The 21,681-nt window shown below is 50.8% G+C and overlaps 1 long non-coding RNA gene across 1 annotated transcript; it reads left to right on the top strand.

The window, feature by feature from the left end:
- Positions 1-1,699: 1,699 nt before the first annotated feature.
- Positions 1,700-20,596, top strand: LOC122465429. Its single transcript, XR_006290281.1, has 3 exons — positions 1,700-1,794; positions 7,430-7,534; positions 19,877-20,596. It is a non-coding gene; the product is annotated as an uncharacterized LOC122465429 (long non-coding RNA).
- The last annotated feature ends 1,085 nt before the right edge of the window (positions 20,597-21,681 follow it).

Genomic DNA, 21,681 nt, shown 5'->3' with positions numbered 1-21,681 from the left:
TTTAAAAGCCTATTCATCAGAATCCAGCAAGCAGCATAATGACAAAATCTTCATTAGCGGAGATTAATTGGGTATTTTGTTAAACAGAGCTCAGCCAGTGAACACAAGAGAGCAGGTTCTGCTCTGAATTATCCCACCTTAAATTCTTGCTGATAACTGAGGCCCGCGATTGGTACAGCAACCAGCTGATAGATGTACCTGCAGCGCAGACGGTCAGCTGACATCTCAATTTAACTTCAGGCTGATTATTACAGCTGGCCCTGAACAGGAAAAAGCCTCCATCTGAATCTGATCTCTATGGACCTCCTCATGCTGCCTCATCGTGTTAGTCACAGGTTAGCCAGCACAGAATTAAATCAAGGGCAGGAAGGGATTTCATTAGTGAGCTTATTCTACATCACCCTGTTACATCCACTGGCCAGATTCTGTTCTCAGTCACGCAGGTGGAAATCTGAAGGGACGCCATTGCTGTCGGGGGGAGTTACGCCAGCTGTGAAGCTGGCCCAGTGAATTAGGTGGAAAATTACTCCTGATTTACACCCCTGTGACTGTGGAAAATACATCCCTTTGTGCTGAATTTGCCTTACAAGGCACCTCTTGGCCCACATGGCCCTTCAAGGGATTAAATGCCCGAATGAAGTCTCTGGTATGCACTGCCCAGATCTATACTGTTGTGAAATCCCCCAGGGAGTGAATCCCGCAGGGGTTTGGGACCTTGGGGCAGAATAGTGCTCTGGGGTCTGTAATCCTCTATTACATCATGTGCACTTGGGGCCTGATCCAAGGCTCACTGATACCAATGGGAGTCCATCCATCAGTTTTAACGGGCATTAAATCCAGGCCCTAGATCCCTGCCCAGAATTCACCTTGCCATCAATGTGAGGTCTATGGAGGGACCAGAGGCAGAGGAGACAGAGATTGAGAAGCTTATAGACTCTGCCCCTCTGCGAGCACAGGACAAAGTTCCTCCGAGAGAGGATGCAACAGGCATTTCCCTGTAGGATAGGTACGTGCAGGGCCCAGCTGCCCCTCTCACACTGAGGCAGATCTGGAGTGTTGTCACTGAAGCCAGTGCAGTCACTCTGGTTTTAAACTGGTATAAGCGAGAGGCAAGTCAGGCCCAAGGTATTGCAAAGGGCTTTATGATGCAAAGCCACCACCCTGACTAGGAGTGTGTCGGCAAACCACAGGGGTATTAATAGAGACGGGGGAATAACTGATTTTTCTTTCAGCCGCAGGGTCTGATTCAACTCAACTTTCGTTGGGATGGTTTGTGAGGCCCAAGATGGCGTTCCTGGCTGCAAGAGAGCCCCATCCTGGAATCGCCAGTGGTCTGATGGCTAGGGCGCTTGCCTAGGACATAAGAAAGCTGGATGCAAGTTCCTGCTCTGAATCAGGCAGAGCGGGGCTTGGGTCCCCCACGCCCCAGGGGAGTGCCCGAACTAGCTGGCTCATGGTCTGTCGCTTTCACTCTGGTTTTTCACTGCAAATTCCAAAAGGTAGCCATTTGGTCCCGGCATGGAACGTTGCAAAAATCGCAAAAATGTTCACAGGACGGGAAACCTGTTTCCCACCCAGGTCTAGTGTCATTGCACGTGAACCATATCCGGCTCTTTTTCTAGTAATACAGATTCCTTGGTGGAGCAATTTTACAGATATTTCTCAGTAAATTCCATGGTGTTTTCCATGTTCCCTGAAGGCAAAAGTTTACAAAATTTGGTGTTTCGGCTTAGAAGTGGTGACAATGAAGGCCCTGATCCTACAAACGCACTGCCATTAGAAGTCCAGTTCAAGGTAAATGGGACAACTGGGGATATTAGGAACTACACCTCCAATAAGTATTTGCGTAGACCAGGCTCTGATACTTTGTAGTCTTATGCAGCAGTGCCTTTCACTTGAGGATCTCAAAGCACTTCACAAATGTTAGGGAGAGTAGCCGCATCATCCCAGTACTCCCACCCATGGCAGGTAAATACTATCACTGCCCCATTTGCAGCTCACAACTGAGGCACAGAGATTTTAAGTGCTTTGACCAAGGTCATGGAGCCAGTCAGTGGCAGAGCCAGGAATTGAACCCAGGAGTCCTGATTTCTAGTCCGCCAATGTAGCCAATAGCAAACACTCCCACAACAATCCCATAAACACAAAGAAGTGATTTTTAACAAAATGTGATTGGTGCCTCACCACGGCAAGGTTTCAGAGTAGCAGCCGTGTTAGTCTGTATCTGCAAAAAAGAAAAGGAGGACTTGTGGCACCTTAGAGACTAACCAATTTATTTGAGCATAAGCTTTCGTGAGCTACAGCTCACTTCATCGGATGCATCCACCACAGCAAAGTGCTCAGCATTGTGAGTCAAGTGCTGAAATAGGTTTCTGCAGGGAGAATTGGAACAGAGGAATTGCCAGACCGGATCAGACTCAAGATCCAGCTAGCTCAGGAAGGACCCTGTCCCTGACAGCAGCCAGGACCAGGTGCTTCAGAGGACGGTGCTGTGTGATGATCTGCTCCCATAAAGGTCTGACGATAGGAGCCGACCCTATGGGTGCTCCGGGCCTGGTGATCGGGAGGCACTGCCGAACTGCTGATTGGTGGCTTGCGGAGAGACTGGGGGGTGGTGGAGAGCAGCGAGGAGTGGGTGGGGACCTTGGGAAGGGGGCAGGAAAAGGTGGAGTGAGGGCAGGGCGCAGGGGAGGGGGCGGGAAGAGGCAGAGAAAGGGCGCGGCCTTGGGGGAAGGGGCGGAGGGGGGGCAGGGCCTCGGGGCAGAGCAGGGGTGGAGCACCCCCGGGGAAAAATAAAAGTCAGCGTCAGTGATTCTGACCCCTCTGTGCAGGCCTGTCACACGTGACTTTGGAAAGGAATGTTCTCTCTCCTCTATGTTCTGCTAAGAGTAAGGGACTGCCTGGCTGCCCTTGACCTTCCCCATGTGGGCTGGCTGGCTGGCTGGCTGGCTACCTCCCTCCCTCCCTCCCACTCAGAAGTGGCTGCATACTGGTGGCACAATATATCCAGAGCTTGTAAAGCACTTTGGGATCCTTTGAGATGAAACATTTGCAATACACAATCATATTAATACGAGAGTTTTTGCACTTCTCTATGCCTTCCAGCCAAGTATTTCCCAACAGTCTGCAGCTGGTAATGCATTAGGTACGCAAGTATTGTTCTCCCCATAGCGGAGAACTAAAGCACAAAGCCATTCAGGCCCACAGGCTCAGACACTGGAGGGCTTGATTTTAGGGTGCCTAGTGATAGAGCACCCACAGTTCCAATGGGAACAAATGGACGACAGCGACGCTGACAAAAAACAATCCCTAGTTGCGTGAAACAGGGATGCCCAAAAATGTGATGGTGTTTTTGAGAGACTGAGCCAAAGAGACTTGCCCAAGATCACCCAGCCCGTCTGTCAGCGGAGCTGGGAACAGAACCCAGTTGTCCTGAGCCCCAGGTCAGCACCTTGGCCCCAAGAACATCCTGATGTTATCCGCCACTAGTGATGTTCTACATACAATATAAAATATCGCAGGGGCTAAGACAGACTTACTGTATTTGTAACTCAGGTGAACTGCCTGTCCCTGAAGAACATGATGGCCGGTAATCAGTGTCCTGTGTTTAAGGAGATTTTCTGTGGTTTACTGACCAGTTTGCGCTGGAGAATCTATTTCTGCACCAGCTGGGATTTTTGCTTCCCATTTAGTTAGTGTTTTCTATTAACTCGCCCTTGGCTGCATTCACATGTGGAGGCCAACAGCTTCCCCTGGTGGTAATGGAATGATCAAACTGTCTCCTTGACTCCCCCTGTACAGCAGGTTACCTACCGACATTCTCTAGCCTGGCTCTGCTGAGACTTGGCTGTTGGCAGCTGGAGTTGATCTTCTTCCTGCCACTGCAGCCGGAGACATCAGGAAGTCTTGTATCTAATCCTGTACCTGGGCAGCAAAAAGCCCTCTGAGTGTTGCATTGCCCAAGGAAATGCAGGTCATCGCTCCAGAGGTGTTAATAGTCGCATATGTACAAATTCACATCGGATGATGGAAGAGGAAAGTCTTGCCTCCCTGTATTCCAATTACACCTTGGGGATCTTTAAACCTGCCCTTTATTATTTGTCTTGCAGTAGGGCTGTGCAGACCCATGGTATCAGTATCAACTCATGGTATCAGTAATAAAAGCCCAGTTTAAATTAATAAAGCAAAATAAATGACATTTGGGTGAGGTTAAGGTCCTAAAAGGAGGGCTGTATAAATCCCGTAAGGCACAGGAGTTGGGCGATCTGACCTGTTCCTGACACAGATTCCCTGGGTGACCTTGGACAGGTCAAGGGCCAAAGTTCAGGGCATGGGTGCTCAGCATTTTCTGACAGTCAGACCCCTTTAAGTTGTCTCAAGTTGGGGCAGACAGAAGTGGAGGCACCCAAAGACCACTGGCCACATTTTGGTCTCATATCTGTGCCTCAGTTTCCTCAACTATCAAACAGAGTTAATAACATCACCGGCCATCCAAGTGGATAACAATCATATCTACTCCCCAGACCTGGCTGGGGTTGTTATACGTCCAATAATGTTTGTAAAACTCTGAGAGCCTCAGACAAGAGGTAGAAGGGCGAAGTCTTCCTGTGACTTTTGCTCTATTTCCCCCGCTCCCCACCCCACCCCACCCCACAGACACAAAGGAGATTGATCCTAGATTCTGGAAAGCAAGTGGGGACTGCGGTAGAATGGGCGTGACCTGCTCCCACTCTCCGGCCTAACTGCCTGTCACCCAGACAACGTTTAATCCGTTAGCTGCCAACCGTACCATGATGGGTAGCTGTAATATCTGTGTGGTTGTGAGTGCTAGTGTCCCTTTGGAGGCCATGTGATGGTCCAGCAGCGTGGTACCCAGTAGGATAAGGTGTTAAAAACCTGCCTGTGTTTGGTAAACTGTGGCAACTCCCTCCAGGATCTCATTATTAAGGCACAGAGAAAAGAATTGAAGGCCAGGACAGCAGCAGAGAGAGAAACAGAATCCAGGTGTATGATAGCCAGCCAAGTCCCTACCCACTAGACTGCACTGCCGCTCTCTTGCTAATTAGGTGCTGTCGGGTGGCATGTTCCTTGGTATATTAACTTCTTGAGGAGGCCCAGCGAGGAACATTGATAACACAACCACTGCACCCCACAACTGGCACACTGGGCTTAGGTACCCACTGGCATTCATGGAGATCAGTATTTCTGGCTTTGGAAGTAACTATCTTCTAGTTCAGGGACAGCAGGAAACTCCCCAGAGCCATGGCATGCACTGGCACCCATAGGGCATCTCCCCAGAAAGGCTGATGGTTGAGAGGTGCCCAGAGACAGAATTTTCTTCTCCTCCCCAGAGCTTGGCCCGCCGGATCAGGGTTGAAGCAGGTTGGTGGGGTGATGTAGGGGAAACACAATGATAAATCAATAAAAATACCTGCTTCGGATGTAATAACACCTGGTATTATCAGTAGATCTCAAAGCAGTTTACAAAGGAGATCAGGAGCAGGATCCTTTGTTTACACAGAGGTAAAGTGACTTACCCAAGGTCCTCCAGCAGACCCAGGGCAGAGGTGGGAATAGAAGCCAGCTCTCCTACATCCCAGTCCAGCACACTAACCACTAGGCCGTGCTGCCTCCCACCTTGTGCTTTTGCTGCCTCTTGTTCTGCTGGGTGAAGAGACTGTCCCTCCCCAGCAGAGGCTGGCACCTTTCCCTGGCACACGCTGTTTGGTGCTTTGCATCCAGACCTTTCGGAGACAGCTGTTCCCACTTGGCCCCTGAGCCAGCAATAGCTCCATGAAACGTCATATGGTTACAATACATTTCCTGCCTCACATAAGAACAGCCATACTGGGTCACACCAACGGTCCGTCTATCCCAGTGTCCTGTCTTCTGACGCTGGCCAGTGTCAGCTGCTTCAGAGGGAATGAACACAATAGGGCAATTATCAAGTGATCCATCCCCTGTTGTCCAGGCCCAGCTTCTGGCAGTCAGAGACTAGGGACAGCCAGAGCATGCGGTTGCATCCCTGGTCATATTGGCTAATAGCCATTAAGGAACCTATTCTCCATGAACTTCTCTAGTTCTTTTTTGAACCCAGTTATACTTTTGGACTTCACAACATCCCCTGGCAACGAGTTTCACAGCTCGACTGTGCGTTGTGTGAAGAAACACTTCCTTTCGTTTGTTTTAAACTGGCTATTAATTTCATTGGGTGAACCGTGTTCTTGTGTTAGGTGAAGGGGTTAATAACGCTTCCTTATTCACTTTCACCACACCAGTCATGATTTATTTTTATATAGATTTCTATCATATCCCCCCTTCGTCGTCTCTTTTCCAAGCTGAAAAGTCCCAGTCTTTTGAGTCTCTCCTCACACGGAAGCCGTTCCATACCCCTGATCATTTTTGTTGCCCTTCTCTTTACCTTTTCCAAGTCCAATAGATCTTTTTTGAGATGGGGCGACCACATCTGCAGGCAGTGTTCAAGATGTGGGCGTACCATGGATTTATATGGAGGCAATAGGATATTTTCTGTCTTATTATCGATCCCTTTCTTCATAATTCCCAACATTCTGTTAGCTCTTTTGACTGCTGTTGCGCATGGAGTGGATGTTTTCAGAGAACTATCCACAGGGACTCCAAGGTCTCTTCCTTGAGTGGTAACAGCTAATTTAGACCCCATCATTTTATATGGATAGTTGGGATTATTTTTTCCACTGTGCATTCCTTTGCATTTATCAGTGTTGAATTTCATCTGCAAATTTCCTCTCAGGCTAAAAACCGTGTGCAACAGGCAAATTGCAACTGAACCAAATCATAACAGCAGAGTCATTGGCAGCCCCTTAGAGCATGGGATGCGCTGGCCTTTGAGTGCAACAGAAAAGTGAGCCGCTAGGCTCCTGAGCAGTAACTGGTGAAGATCAGGGTCTGGGGATAGGTGGAATAAAGAATCTTGCAGCCTGGAGAGTGAGGATTGAATAGCTTGCATTGGGGTTATCACCCACAAGTCCCTGCAAGGTGTGCATGCCAAGGAAAGAGAGGAATTGTTTTCACAGGTCGACGGAAGGGTGTCTTGGAGCTAAGGCGCTGAGTTCAATTCCTGCCTCTGCCACAGATTGTCTGCAGGACCTTGGCCAAGTCATTTAATCCCCCTGTGCATCAGGCCCCCATCTGTAAAGCAGGGATATGATATACTTCCTATGCTCTTTGGGGCAGGAACCATTTCTTACTATGTGTTTGAACAGTGCCTAGTGAAACGGGACTCTGACCTCAGTTGGGGTTTCCAAGGACTGACTGGGAACGAAGCAATCCTGGAATGGAATGCTTTTCCCCATTGCCCCTTACCCACCGGGGGCCAATTCATGGCCCCAGCCCCACCCCTGCTTCCCTGTTCCCACCCACAAAGCACCTTCTCTTTTTCTCTCATGTACAGGCACAAACAGGCTCCTTCCAACACGTAGGCTGGGTGAAACGAAGGTCCGATAAATCCCCAGTGTCTGTAATTCCTTCTGCCTCGCCTCCAGGGCTCAGGATACAGGTACACCCATGGTGTCTCGGACCCGTGCTCTGTCAACAGCGCAGACTGCTAAACTGCAGCTGACTAATAAACCAGCTGGCCTGAACTCATTGTCACCAGATGAGGCTGCAACAAGGAGGGAATTCCTCACTCTCATAACCATCCTCCTAACCCACGTATCCCTGCTCAGAGCCCGAAGTGGAGAGTTAATTAACCAGAGGGGCTGGAAATCCAGGCAGGATTCAAGAGAGATTAGAAGGGATTCGATTGTCCCCTAACACACACACTCCCCTTTCACAGCAGTGAACTTGTCCCTCTCCTCCGCAGCTGACAATGGTAGGGGTGGGGGGAGGAATGTAACGGAGCCTCTCCTTGCTATCCGCCGCCTTGCTTCAATTACATCAGCCAATTAATTTGCAGGAGAAAAGTTAATAGAGGTGAAGTCGCCAAGGAAGTGATTGCTCAGGAGGCCAAAGCCGCAGGACCTACGGCGTGTAGGAGTTTGTTTTAATTAGGATGGGAGGTAAGTGGCTGGTTATCAAGACATCAGGCAGTTGACTTGTCAGTCAAAGTGATCATGGAAGTCTTGCCTGATGAAAGAAAGCACTGTGCTGTGGGATGGTCCGATGACACCTGCCGCCCAACCGCATCTTGAAGGGAATCAGCTGGTGCAGGGGGCCAGAATCTGCCTCCAGATCTAAGGGTTCTTGGTCTCCATGCCCAAGGAGAATAGAGCTGCAATTGAGGGTCCAACTGATCGCCATATTGGGGGTCAGGAAGGGAATTTCCCCCCAGGTCAGACTGGCAGAGACCCGGGAGGTCTCTTCCAACCCTAATCGTCTATGATTCTATGAGTTAATGGATTCATATGATTATAGGAGACTGTCCGCTTTCATTTTAAAAAGAAATAAGTTCCTACCCTCCTGGTTCTAGAGAAAAGCTTGAAAATGAGACTCCAGTGCATGCTACAGACTCAGAACCAGAAGGTAACCACAACCAGCACCACTCCAACATTTATTATTTTTGAAAATCTCATGACATTTAAGCCAATTTTATGATGTTGGGGGGCTGGATTCATGATTTTTGAACCCTTGGCATTGGTTGTACTCGAAGGAGAAGTTTCTTCTTTTGTCGAATGGAGACAGAGTTGAGGAGATGGGAGGAGGAAAGGCTGCCAACTTTTATATTGGCTTTTGAAGCAGAACATTTGCCCGTTAACTCGCGCTCAGGGTTTCTAGTCTATTTATCAAAGGTCTTATCTACAGGTGGGTGAAAAATTCACCTCAAACTTTTTTTTTGGTGAAAAATGCAGTCAGGTGAAATGGTTCAGTTGACAAATAGCATCAGTTTCACTGAATTGTTTCGGTTGAAAAAAAATGAGTGAAAAAAATCAAAAACATTTTGATTTTTCAATTTGAAGGGACTTCGTCTCAAAATTCCCCTTGATTTATTTTAAGCAATTAAAAATTAGGGCTGTCAAGTGATTAAAAAATTAATTGCAATTAATTGCCGTTTTAATCACACTGTTAATATTAGAATACCATTTATTTCAATATTTTGGGGGGGGGGTTCTATATTTTCAACTATAGGGTCAGGTCTGGTGGCTCTGGGCTTCAGCTCTCCTCAGAGCCTGGGGTTCGGGGCTTCAGCCCCTCTTGGGGCGTGGGGCTTCAGCTGCTCTCGGTGCATGGAGCTCCAGGCCCCCCCACTTCCCAAGAAGCTGCGGGCTGCGGATTTTCAGCCCCCCTGCCGCCTCTGGAGCTGTGGGCTGGGACTTCTTAACCCCCCCTGCTGCCGAAGCCTCCTGCCCCGCTCACATGTCTGCGATTAACGCATTAAAAAAATTAAGACATTCATTTTGCTTTCAGTTAATTGCAGGCGTTAACTGCGATGAATTGACAGCGCTATTAAAAATATTTTAAAATTGCACGGGATCTAACTGAAAAATTTCATTTCACCTGAAAAACAATTGATTTTTAAAACTCTTCTCTTGGTGGAACATTTTGAAAAATTTCCATTTTGGGTTGATCCCCCAATTTTTTTTCTTTTTGAATTGCCAGGGATCCGGAAAATCCATTGTTCGCACGGCTCTGTTCGAATCCCCCCTCCATCACTGTAATATCTAAGCGTTTTCTGGTCGGGTATTAAATGTCAGGACTAATATCTGTCATGCGGGGTTTCTCACACCTTTCTCTGAAGCAGATGGAACTGGCGACTCTTGCTTACAGGATATTGTATTAGATAGCCCCCGGTCAGATGCAGCAAGCGCCTTCCCCAGCCTGCTCTAAAACAATGTCCACACACTGGGTAGAGTCAAAACACCCCTGTTCCTAGTGTTTGGCTTTGTAATCAAAGAAATTAACACAAGGATCAGCTCCAGCGTTGTCCCCAGGTGTTGCTGGTTCTAGGGCTCCTCCCTCAGGACTACCCAGCCCACACTTTAGATCCCCTTTCCACAGAAAGCCACACCCTCTTCCTTTATATCTGGGCAGGGGAACGAAGCACCAACCTGGATGAGATAGCAGACCCCACTGAATCCTTTCCCAGGAGGAGTGACACCTGGCAACAGGGCAGTGTTTCAGACAAGCCCCATCAGACACACCTGTACAGCATATCCTATGTGAGCCCTCACGGACACCAATGCTCCACACTGCCTGCAGATTTTGGTTTAGGTTAGGTTGGTCTTGCCCAGAGTTGGATAAGCAGCCCAACATCATTGTAAATTCTGGCAGCCCCCGAAGGCCCCACTCGAGATCCGCACCCATCGGATTGCGTGCACTGCAAACACAGAAGGGACCGTGACTCACCACGTGGCTGGAACTAGTCAAGGCCTGGGTAGGTAATGGTTTTCCCCCACCGCACTCCCAGCTAAAGCTCGGGTGGTAGATGGCAAAGTGAGTCCAGGCCAGGTCTTGGGCCGTCCTGTGTGTGTAGCGAGCACAGGCTCTATTACTAACACCACCTAGCCCTTGCACAGCACTGTTTATCAGTAGATCCCAAAGCAGTCACTCTCCCCATTTAACAGACAGGGAAACTGAGGCACAGAGCAGTGTCATCACTTACTCAAGGTCTAGTGGCAGAGCTAGGATCTAGAACCCAGATCTCCTGAGTCCAAGTCGAGTGCACTAGCCACTATGCCACACAGTCTCCACCTACTAACATCCCTAGTGGGCAGTCTGGGAGTTAGAGAGCCAGCAACACCCACAGGGTCTGCATGTGTTTAGCAGCCCCAATCAGACTGTTAGAGCCCAGTCTCTGCTCTCTGGTGAGGACACTTGCCTTATGGCCCCCAAATGGGTTCAGACAATACCCTCAGAGTACAGGGCATTCTTCTTGCTCGGCTCCAAGGGAAAACCTAGCTGCAGGGCCTTCCTCACTGCCTGCTATTGCCAAATTGACTCATAAAACAAATCACCAGCTGTTGTCAGCCTCCCTTCGCTCCCAGCCTCTGACCTCTCCTGCTTTGAAGTAGGCGGGGAACACCTGCCCGTCCATCTTCAGAGACAGCTCGGCAATGCCGTGGCCAGGCTGGGAGTGTGGGGGGGGAGAGAAGGCTTCCTCCCTGGCGAGATAAGCCCCTTGTAATCAGCGTAATGGAGAGCAGCCCTGCATACCACCTCACCTTTACTGCGGGCATCACAGGTGCGAGGAGCCCACACCCAATGGCACCAGACACATTGCATGGAGCCTTTCCCTGCTGTGCTGGGGGCCACCTGGATCTCTTGTTAAACTGTCTGCCAAGAGGGGGATTTCTTGGTATTTATTTGTGCCTTAAATCACAGACCTAGTAGGGCAGCCATCTGATCTGTTACCCCACCCCTCTCAGCCTATGCAGGGTTGGGGGGTTATTTTTTGGGGGTAGGGAGAAGTTGGGAAAAGACTTTCCATATTCTGAAAAACAAATCCCACTGAAAGTTGCCCTTCCCCCTATTGAAATGGCAACCTGGAGAGGGGATGTAATTCAGTTTTTACTCTCTGTGTACAGTCTCCTCGCCTAGCTGATAAACTGTGCCGGATCATCCCCTGCTGCCGAGTCTCCAGTGCTTTATTTGTAAGCTTGGGGGCAGGGAGCAGCTTTTTGTTCTGTTTGTACAGCACCTAGCACTGCAGGGTCCTGGGCTGTGACAAGATCATAGAATCATAGAATATCAGGGTTGGAAGAGACCTCAGGAGGTCGTCTAGTCCAACCCCCTGCTCAAAGCAGGACCAACACCAACTAAATCATCCCAGCCAGGGCTTTGTCAAGCCAGGCCTTAAAAAACTCTAAAGATGGAGATTCCACCACCTCCCTAGGTAACCCATTCCAGTGCTTCACCACCCTGCTAGTGAAATAGTGTTTCCTAATATCCAACCTAAACCTCCCCCACTGCAACTTGAGACCATTGCTCCTTGTTCTGTCATCTGCCACCACTGAGAACAGCCGAGCTCCATCCTCTGTGGAACCCCCCTTCAGGTAGTTGAAGGCTGCTATCAAATCCCCCCTCATTCTTCCCTTCTGAAGACTAAATAACCCCAGTTCCCCCAGCCTCTCCTCATAAGTCAGGCATCCCAGCCCCCTAATCATTTTCGTTGCCCTCCGCAGGACTCTCTCCAATTTGTCCACATCCCTTCTGTAGTGGGGGGGCCCAAAACTGGACGCAATACTCCACATGTGGCCTCACCAATGCCGAACAGAGGGGAACAATCATTTCCCTGGATCTGCTGGCAATGCTCCTACTTATACAGCCCAAAATGCCGTTAGCCTTCTTGGGAACAAGGGCACGCTGTTGACTCATATCCAGCTTCTCCTCCACTGTAACGCCTAGGTCCTTTTCTGCAGAACTGCTGCCTAGCCAGTCGGTCCCCAGCCTGTAGCGGTGCCTGGGATTCTTCCATCCTAAGTGCAGGACTCTTCACCTGTCCTTGTTGATCTCCTGGCCACTACCAGAATACACCTAAGGGATGTCACCCGGGCGTGCTGGGAAGCTCCCCCTGGGGCGGTGCTGGGTCGGGAGCCCTCTGAGGCCCAGGGCTCCCACTCAGGTCCATCCTGTCCCCTGGCGGACAGGCCAGCTGCAGCTCCTGTTTTATTTTTCTCCCCGTCAGCAGAAAACTGCTGCACGAGGGGCCCCTGGTGGCACCACCGAGCAGCTCGGCTCATTCACGAGAGGCGGAGGAGCTGGCTGCAGGCCAGGCCTGGAAAGAACGCAACGCCCACAGTCTGGAGCTCATTCGCCTTGGGCAGAGCTCCACACCAGGGCTGGGCTACACTTCAAACATTTCGGGGGCACGGCTGCACTGCGGTCGTGCTTCCCAGTGTCGACACTACCTCTGCCGATGGGAGGGGTTCTCCCATTGCAGGTAATCCCAGGGGCTAATCGCAGGGGCTAATCGCAGGTAGGTAATTACCCAGGGGCTAATTGCAGGTAGGTAATCCACCTGCCCGAGCGGCGGTAGCGAGGTTGCTACAGGAATTCTTCCATTGCCCTAGTGGTGGCCACATGGGGACTAAAGTCGGCTTAACAACACGGCTCAAGATGTGGATTTTTCTCACCCGTGAAAGATGTAGTGAGACTGAGCTAGTTTTCTCGTGTGGACCAGGCCTAAGGGCAAAACCAGACCCCACGGTGGCAGGCGCATTAGACACACCTGTTACAGAGGTAGTTCAGGTCAGACTAATCAGCCTGGCAAACTCTGAGCCTGCTAGCTCCGGGGGTCTCCCCATGTGTTCGTGCAGGGCCCAGCCCAGCAGGGAACGATCCTCGTGGAGGGCCACTGGGTGCGAGTGCTGCCCGCCTAGGGGACGCCCGTGACATGCAGCACATCGTGGAAAACCAGGGCGGCGTTTGCTAATAGCGACCTCGGCCAGGACTGGAGAGACGAGAGAGCTCATTGGAGTCACCAGCTCTGCCCCCTTGAGCGGACTCCGTACCATGTGCTCCGAGGTGGAAGTCCCGAGGCGGAAGTCCTGAGGCTGGGGGAGCAAGGAAACCCTTTTCTCTCCAGCTCCCTCCCATTTCAGTTTGCCCAGGTGTTGACTAGCAGGATTCAGTGCCCCGCAAAGCATGGGCTACGTGACTAAGGCAGAGCGCCGCTTGGCCGAGTGCAGGCGGTGGGGTAACTTAACCCCCCCTTACTTAGTGGCCAAAGTGCCCTCTTTCGGGAGTGCAGGGCCCAATGGGGGGAAAGAATCCCACCTGAAACAAATAAAAGGACGTTCTTCTTCACACAGTGCACAGTCAACCTGTGGAACTCCTTGCCTGAGGAGGTTGTGAAGGCCAAGACTATAACAGGGTTTAAAAGAGAACTAGATAAATTCATGGAGGTTAAGTCCATTAATGGCTATTAGCCAGGATGGGTAAGGAATGGTGTCCCTAGCCTCTGTTTGTCAGAGGGTGGAGATGGATGGCAGGAGAGAGATCACTTGATCATAACCTCTTCGGTTCACTCCCTCTGGGGCACCTGGCATTGGCCACTGTCGGCAGACAGGAGACTGGGCTGGATGGACCTTTGGTCTGACCCAGTCTGGCCGTTCTTATGTTCTGAGTTGTCATATCCGCCCCCTTCTTCCCCCACCATCCCCTGCCCTCTAGCTCAACCCTGCCCCTCCCCGCATCTCCCTCTGCTGTTTTGCTCCAGCTCAGCCTTGCCTTGGGGGCAGCTTTAAATCCTCGGGGTGGGGGGGGTGAGGGGGGCTGCTAGTGAAAGCTCCTGAGGAAAGGCAGCACTTCCAACAATTGCTCTGGATCGATCCTTCCCCCGCCGGGCAGCACGGTGCCATTTTTGGCCATGCCGCCTGCCCTCCCCAGTTGCCCCCCCCTTGGGGGAAGACACGCCATTGCAGCTGCTGGCTCCCCAGTTCCAGCAACCCCCCTTGCCTGGGAAGCCGGGGCCTCCAGCACAGCTCCCTGCCGCAGTCTTATCCCCAGCTTGTACATCGGTGACGTTTTCATTTACAGACAGCCCAAAGGGGCTGACGGGGAAGGGAAAAAACAAAACCAACCGAACCCACCAGAATAATAAAACCCAGCTCTAATTCCCTTGTAACAGCCACGCTTTCAATTACAGGGCGGGAGGCATTTCCCATTCAGCAGCCCCAGATCAAACAGGACTGGGCAGGGAAGCGAAACGTCTCCGATAAGGCGGCCGGCCGAGCGTGGCTGGGGAAGTTCTTATTAAGAAATGTAAAAAGCCGCCAATGAGGCTAATAATGAAAATAATGAAATCCCTGACGGTGCGGTGTTAGCACGTCGGAATCACATTCCCTTCGGCCCCCCAAGCAAGGTCATGCTGAAGCCTCTCCCGCGGCTTTCCCAGCAGAGGAAAATTCCCAGCGGGCAGGAGCCTCTGCTGAATGGCTCGCGCCCCAACTGGGGGCCAGATGTCCCCGCGCATCTGGCTCCTGGAGGAAGCAGAACCGGGCTCTCCTTGGCTGTGTTCATTACAGGGCATTTTGCTCGCTAATGTTTAGCGATTGCATGGCCGGTTGCTCTCCCTCTCCCCGAGCTATCTTGCTTCGATCTCTGCCCCCTGGAAAAAAGGCACCTGGTGCTTGAAAACCCTGCCTGATTCGAAGGAGATAGAGGGGTGTTTAGGGGCTGTTTTCCTGGCTCTGACTAATAGGACTGGCCCGGAACATCATGCTTTATCTGTTCCATCTGGCCTGGCTTAGCCACCTGAATAAAAACAGGCTCATTTTCTGTCTAATGCCTCCTCCTGTTCTTTCCTTCACTCCCCAGCTCTCGGCCCATTTGTTCCACTTGGGAGCCCCGAGATAAGGAGCTGGAGACTGCGGGCCGGAAGCCACCTTCCATTTTTAGATTGAAATTTTGTGCCTGCTTTGCTCTGATTATAAACTTGAAAGGCAGTCCCTTCCCCCACCCTGGAGTCAACCTCTGGCCCATACAGCTTGAATTACCTGTGGCTTTCTCACGAGTGAAGGTGCGTAGGGGATGGTGTGAGCAGATCACAGGCATGTGTACGTACGTACACACACACATGCACAAACGTGGGATGTGCTTAGATATGGTGGAGGCAAGAGACGGCTACTTACACCCGCTTGCAAACGCGTATGGGGAAGATTTCAGAGGTGGGGGGCGAACGACACGGAAGCATGAGGATACTCCTTAGGCTCTGAGCTCTTCGAAGCCATCTCTTTATGATTTTGTACAGTGTCTAGCACAATGCGGCCTGGAGCCTGAGCCACCACCATAGTACAAAGAATTAACAACAATAATAAATGCCCTTGCCCACACATATGTGCGTGGGGGAGATGCTCGAGGCAATGGGATGAACAAAGCTCATGGATCTGGACATGCATACACATACACACGCGCACACACGTCAGCAAATGGAGACCTTAATAATATCTTCAGGACATCCTACCATCCCTCTGGCCATCCAGTTCCACTTCCGTAGGGAAGCCCCGCTTGTTTCTAGTTTTAGACACACTACAGGGCTGGTGTGTTGGGCTCTTCTGCTTTAACAAAGTATTGTCCCCTCGCAGCCCATGTCCCAGAGGCTGGGAGAATATTCTGCATGCACATACTGCCCCCTAGTGGTCTCCCAGAGCCAGCCTCTTCCGCTTCAGTCATCTCGTTCGTTTTATGGCATTTCTGAAGTTTTATTCATTGGCCCTGGAAACGTCTAGTGACTAAAGTGCCAGAATCCTGGGTTCACGTCCCAGCTCTACCAGTCTTGGGTGGCCTTAACCTGTAAGGTTTGTGTAAAGTAGGGCTGGTTACACCTTACTGGGGTGCACTGAGGCTTGCAAAGAGCTTTTAGACTCTTACTGTTATTGTCTGAAGTTTGGAATAACCCCCCGCTTCCCCCCCATCTCATATTAAGCCACACCTAGAGTAATATCTAAAGCCACACGCATGGGGTCATGCTCTAATTCAGACACTGCTCTCCGCCCTAAATACCTATAAACCCCCACTCCCTTGGCAAAGGATCTGCACACTTCACAATGCTTGCTGGATTTAGCCTCATGACACCCCAGGAGGTGTGGTTATCCCCACCGTGGAGATGGGGAATGGAGGCAGAGATGAGGGGCCTCACCCAAACTCCCCCAGGAAGTCTGTGGAGAGCTGGGATCAGAGACTAGTAACCTAATCCCTAGATCATCCTGCCTCCCTATCGAAGCATCCCCTATCATATGTATATGTTTGGTCCTGTCTAGTTTTAAGCGTGCCAGCGTGAGGCTTCCGGCACTCCCCTGGGAAATGTATTCCACCAGCCCATGTCACCTAATGAGTCGCTCACCAGCACCGCTGAAGTGAAGCATCTTTTGGGGTTACTGGTATTGCAACACCAAGGACATGAGAACTCCCTGCAGGCTGAAATCAGTCCGAGATCTTTATGACCCCTGGCCTCTTGGTATGTGTGTGCTGATGTCTCAGCCACGAAGCCAACCTCATGGGGTGCAAACCAGTACAAAGGTGCAGGTCACTGAATTAAAACCCTTTGGCAACAGCCCGGGGCCCTCTTCGCCCCATCCTGGCCAGACCTCCCCCATGTCCTGGGGACATGGCAATCTCAAGGAAATCGGCCACTGATCAGATAGAGATTTACCCCTTGGCCTCTCCCAGCCATGTTCAAACAGACACATCCTTTGTACTCCTGTATTTTATTACTGGGGAGGTATTTATATGTGAGTGTGTTTGTCAGAGAGGGCGTGTCATTGTGCGTGCCCTATTGCGGGCTTGGTCTAGATCGGGATTTGTTGGTAGGACACGTTAGCGAACAGGTTCTAAAAGTGTCGGATGAGGGGGAGGGAGCCAAGAACGAGCTGGTGTTAAACTCCACCCTGCCTCATCTACACGGCGCTTCTGGATGATGGGTGTTTGCTAACACGCGCTTGTGGCCCCTAGTCTAGACAAAGCCAGGGGGTGTGACTGCGGCTCTGCAGCTATCACCGTGCAAGCAGAGCTGGCTGCAGATGGCACCGTGGCTGGAATTCATGCCCTGGGCAGAGAACCAGCATGTGGCCTACGTGCCACGGAAGCCCTGAGGGTACAGAGATCTGCGCCCATTTCACCAGTACATTCACAATGAGAGCTCAGATCCCAGGCTGAGACCTGTTAGTATTGCTTCGGCTTTCTGCTAGCCCTCCGCACAGGTGTGAATTTCACCCAGGAAGAGAGACCACCACTAGCCTTATGGCAGCAGGGCCCCACACCTTCGGGGGTGCCTAATTGCAACGGGAACATTCGCTGTGTCTAGCATGTACACCAGACAAAAGGACACCGCAGAGAGAGAGGTACCAGGACCAAGCCCGCAGGAGATTAAAGCCCTGACCCATTTTAGCAGGGTGACATGTATTTTCTTGGAGCAGATTTGCCCTAGAAGGACAATATTGTCCTGACTTGATCTCTTCTCCCCTTTTTCGAGGCCAAACAATTAAGTGACATAATTCACTCATTCCTTGGTGTCTGCTTGCTGGGGGCTGCAAATCCCAGCCCTCCTCCCCGGCACCTCTCTGCCTGAGCCCGAGGGGCAAACAGCTGGGATGGAAAAGCCGTCAGTGCCGATGACTTAAGCAGCAAGCGGATCTCCTCCCTGCCTGAAATAACAAGTTGGGCTGAAATGATCCCTCTGCCTTTGCTCATGTGACCATGCCCTCCCGCTCCTTTCTCCCCCGTCACTCACTGTCGTCCTGCTAAGAAATGACCCTATAGTCAGTTGCTTGATGACACTTTGATTCATTATGAAATTTACTCAAGAGACCAAACAGCCAGCATCAGTCCGCTTTAATATTGCGCAGGAAAAGAGTTCTATACGACACCGGTCTCCAAAGAGCCTGCACAGCGACAATGAATCATAGAATATCAGGGTTGGAAGGGACCTCAGGAGGTCACCTAGTCCAACCCCCTGCTCAAAGCAGGACCAATCCCCATTGCATTTGCCTTACGGAGAAGGTGTGTTCCCCAGCTGACATTTCGGCTGGTAGTATTTATATGATTTTTACAAGTTACACATCTCTTTACACGTCTCTAAGATCCAACCCATTGGGTTGTCCCAGTTCCCTAACATGGTGTTCAGTTCCTTCCTTATCTGTGTTCTGGATACGAGCATTCCAGGTACTGGTCCGTGAAGGCACTTCCCTAGCTTGTACTAAGACATAGAACCAATGTATCTTGTTTTTGATACGTTTCCTATCTGCTTGTGCCAAATGCTTACCTCAGCAAATGCTAGGAGTTATGCGATACTTACCGTAAGTGAACAGGATTATGGTATAGGCCAGTTTAGGCTACATCACCGTTACAATATTTGGGCTTAATGCACACTAATATATATAAATATATATGGTGCAGATAATACATATTCTTAATATGATGTCTATTTATATGCTAGCCAGCATATATTAGTCAACAGTCCATTCTCTTTGCATCTTTTCTTTCTCTCCCTCCATTCTTTTCTCCCACGCTCTGTCCTTTCTCTTCTCTCCCTGCCAGCGAGCAGAACCCTCCTCAGCTGCCAGCACTGTGGAGCTGGGCATGGGCAGAGAGAGACAAGAATGGCACTGGGCCTCAGTTTAGGTGTGTGACTGTTCCTTTTACAAACCCAGCCATTCTTCAGATCACACCTTCCTGACTGACTGGGGGGGAAACAGGCGGGGAGCGTGAATCTGCTCTGTTAGCAATAGCATTGCAGATCTCCACAGCAACAGTAGAGACAGAACCCAGATCTGCCTGCTCTGAAAGCACAGCCCCTGAGCTACAGGTGAATCTCCATGAGCTGCTAGCAGTAGATGGCCTATGACACATGGCTGAACAGTTCTGATTCTATCCAGCAATGGGGGTAGCAGTGCACTTGCTTGCTAGCCAGGTCCTTACAGTGCCCTGCTAGAGCATTTGCCAACCAAGGAACTCAGAGTGAGCTTAACATACCAGTATCATGATGACTGACTCAGCCTGTTGCCTGGTTACTCAGTTTACCTGCTACTGCCCAAGCTGTACCTCTCAAGCAGATAAAACTTGAAGACTTCATTTTCTGGTGATGGAAATAATGCACCTTTCACCAGCCAGAACCCTTCCCCCCGTGCCGTGTCCCATTGCTCCCAGCTGGCCCCTAGTAGTACCCCATAGAGAACAGGGGTCTGGCGAGCTCAGCCTCTCTGCACCAGCTTCTCCTCCCCTGCCACATGCAGAGTCCCTGAGGTAAAATGCATTTGCAAGGGAGAATAAGGGCTCACCCAGCTGAAAGAAGCCCACCTAGGTCAGTAAAAGGAGGCGAGCCTGGCGAGCCCCGGACCAGAAACCGCCCTTCCAGAAGCAGCAGCAAGATTCCTCCCTCACCCTCCTCCTGCTCAAGTCATCGCTTGCGTCCCTCCTCCCCCAACACCGAATGCAGTTTTCTAAGATGAAACTCTTTTTCGGGCAGGAGGCAAGCCTGGTGGTGAGCTCAGAAACCCAACCCAACCGGAGCAGCATCAAGAATTCACCCTTCTCCTGCACAACTCCCACCCCTCCCATCTCCCGAACGCTGACTTTCGGAGGAATCTTACCCTTTCAATAAGCCAAGACTCCTCTCAAGGCAACATACAAAATTGCATACGAAAGAGTAACCCAGCAGCAGCAGAAAACAAAAAAAGCCTCCTGCACAAATCACTCCCCTACTGAATGTTAAAATCCTGAGGTAAAATCTTTCCATATCCACTGCAAGGACTCTTTTGAACAGGACACAAATGTATTGATTATATACAAGAATGTATTGAATTATTCCAGACATTGGCACCGTTCTACTGTGTTTTCATGATCTGGAGTGATTAAAATATCAGAAAAAGTTAATGGAGCAAAGCAGCAACAGTTCAGATCTTTTGAATATGGGAAGTTTATTTTTAAAATACTTCCAGCTGGTTCTCTGGCTAAAAAGCCTGTTATCTGTAGCTATTGCCAGGCTGAGGTCCAACACCGTAGAAGTACTTCAAGTCTGCAATACCGCCTACGTGCCAAGCATGCTTTTGCCTCCAGATCTTGTGCTACAGATAACACGCTGCCCATGGGTGGCTGGTATCGGAGCCTGGGCCTCCTCAAACAGCCTGGCGTGGCCCTGCCCATACTCCACCCCCACGGCCCCTCCCGGCGCTCTGCCCTGGCCTAGGCCGGCCTGCCTCCCGCTGGGACTCAGGGCGGCTGGTGCTGCGGCTGCTCCACCTGACTGCCCGACGCACTGGGAGTGGGGGCGGCCGCCCAGTGAACTGGGGTTGGGCTGGCTGCCCGGAGCACTGGGGCTGGGGGTGGCTGTGGCCGCCCGGTTCTGGGGCTGCGGTGGGGGTGCTCTGGGCTCCTGCAGAGGAGGGGGAGGCAGAAGGGGAGGGGGCTGGGGGCTAGCCTCCCCTGATGGCGGGGTCACCAGCTGCCAGCAAATGAATCCAGCCCGCCACGACAGCGTACAATTACAGAGTTTCAGGATCGCTACAAACCCAGGGATTAAACAAAGTACAGCAGCTTAACCATTGCTCCTGCAAAGTGGATAGCTATGGACTGCAGACCACACAACATTGTGAATGACAGAGGGCTAAGAGATACTATTCAAATTGCATCTTCCAATCAGTCATACACCTTGCCTTCCCGAGGAACCGCTGCGTCATGAATACATGACCAATACGGCAATGAGAAGACTACAAAGTTGGAGCCTCTGAAAAATGCAGTAGCTGTTGCTTTGGCTGGCGATCACTGGACATCCTTGAGCAATCACAGCTATCTTGGCGTCTTGGCACACCTGCCTGATGCTGCCTGGACTCTGCAGTCGTTTGCTGTAACAGTAACGCATACTGAAGAGAGACATTATGCCGGAGCATGTGTCGAGCATTTCTTGGAGGTTGCGAACGAATGGACTATGCCAGAAAAGGTAACAACAATTAGTATTGACAGGGCATGTAATATGGTAGCAGCTTGCCTTTTGAACTGATGACGTGCATCACTGTCTGCAGTGATCCATCTCAGGAGTGCTCAGTGATGGTGGTTTTGAAAACGTGCTGGCAAAATGTGGAAAACTTGTGAGCCATTTCAAGCACATTCCAGAGCTAGGACAGAAACAAGAACCTCTTGTACAAGATATTTCGACCAGATGGAACTCCACGTTGGCTGATTCCGTGCCTGCTTTGCAATAAAGCCACTATCACTGCCGCATTAGCTCTTCCAAAGCATCGACAGAGAAGGATTTTGAAAAAGCTAGAAACACTA

This window comes from Chelonia mydas, chromosome 4 (genome assembly GCF_015237465.2).
Source record: "Chelonia mydas isolate rCheMyd1 chromosome 4, rCheMyd1.pri.v2, whole genome shotgun sequence".
Taxonomy (NCBI): domain Eukaryota; kingdom Metazoa; phylum Chordata; order Testudines; family Cheloniidae; genus Chelonia; species Chelonia mydas.
The sequence above is the reverse complement of the archived record's forward strand: the minus strand, read 5'-3'. Positions and strand labels throughout refer to the sequence as shown.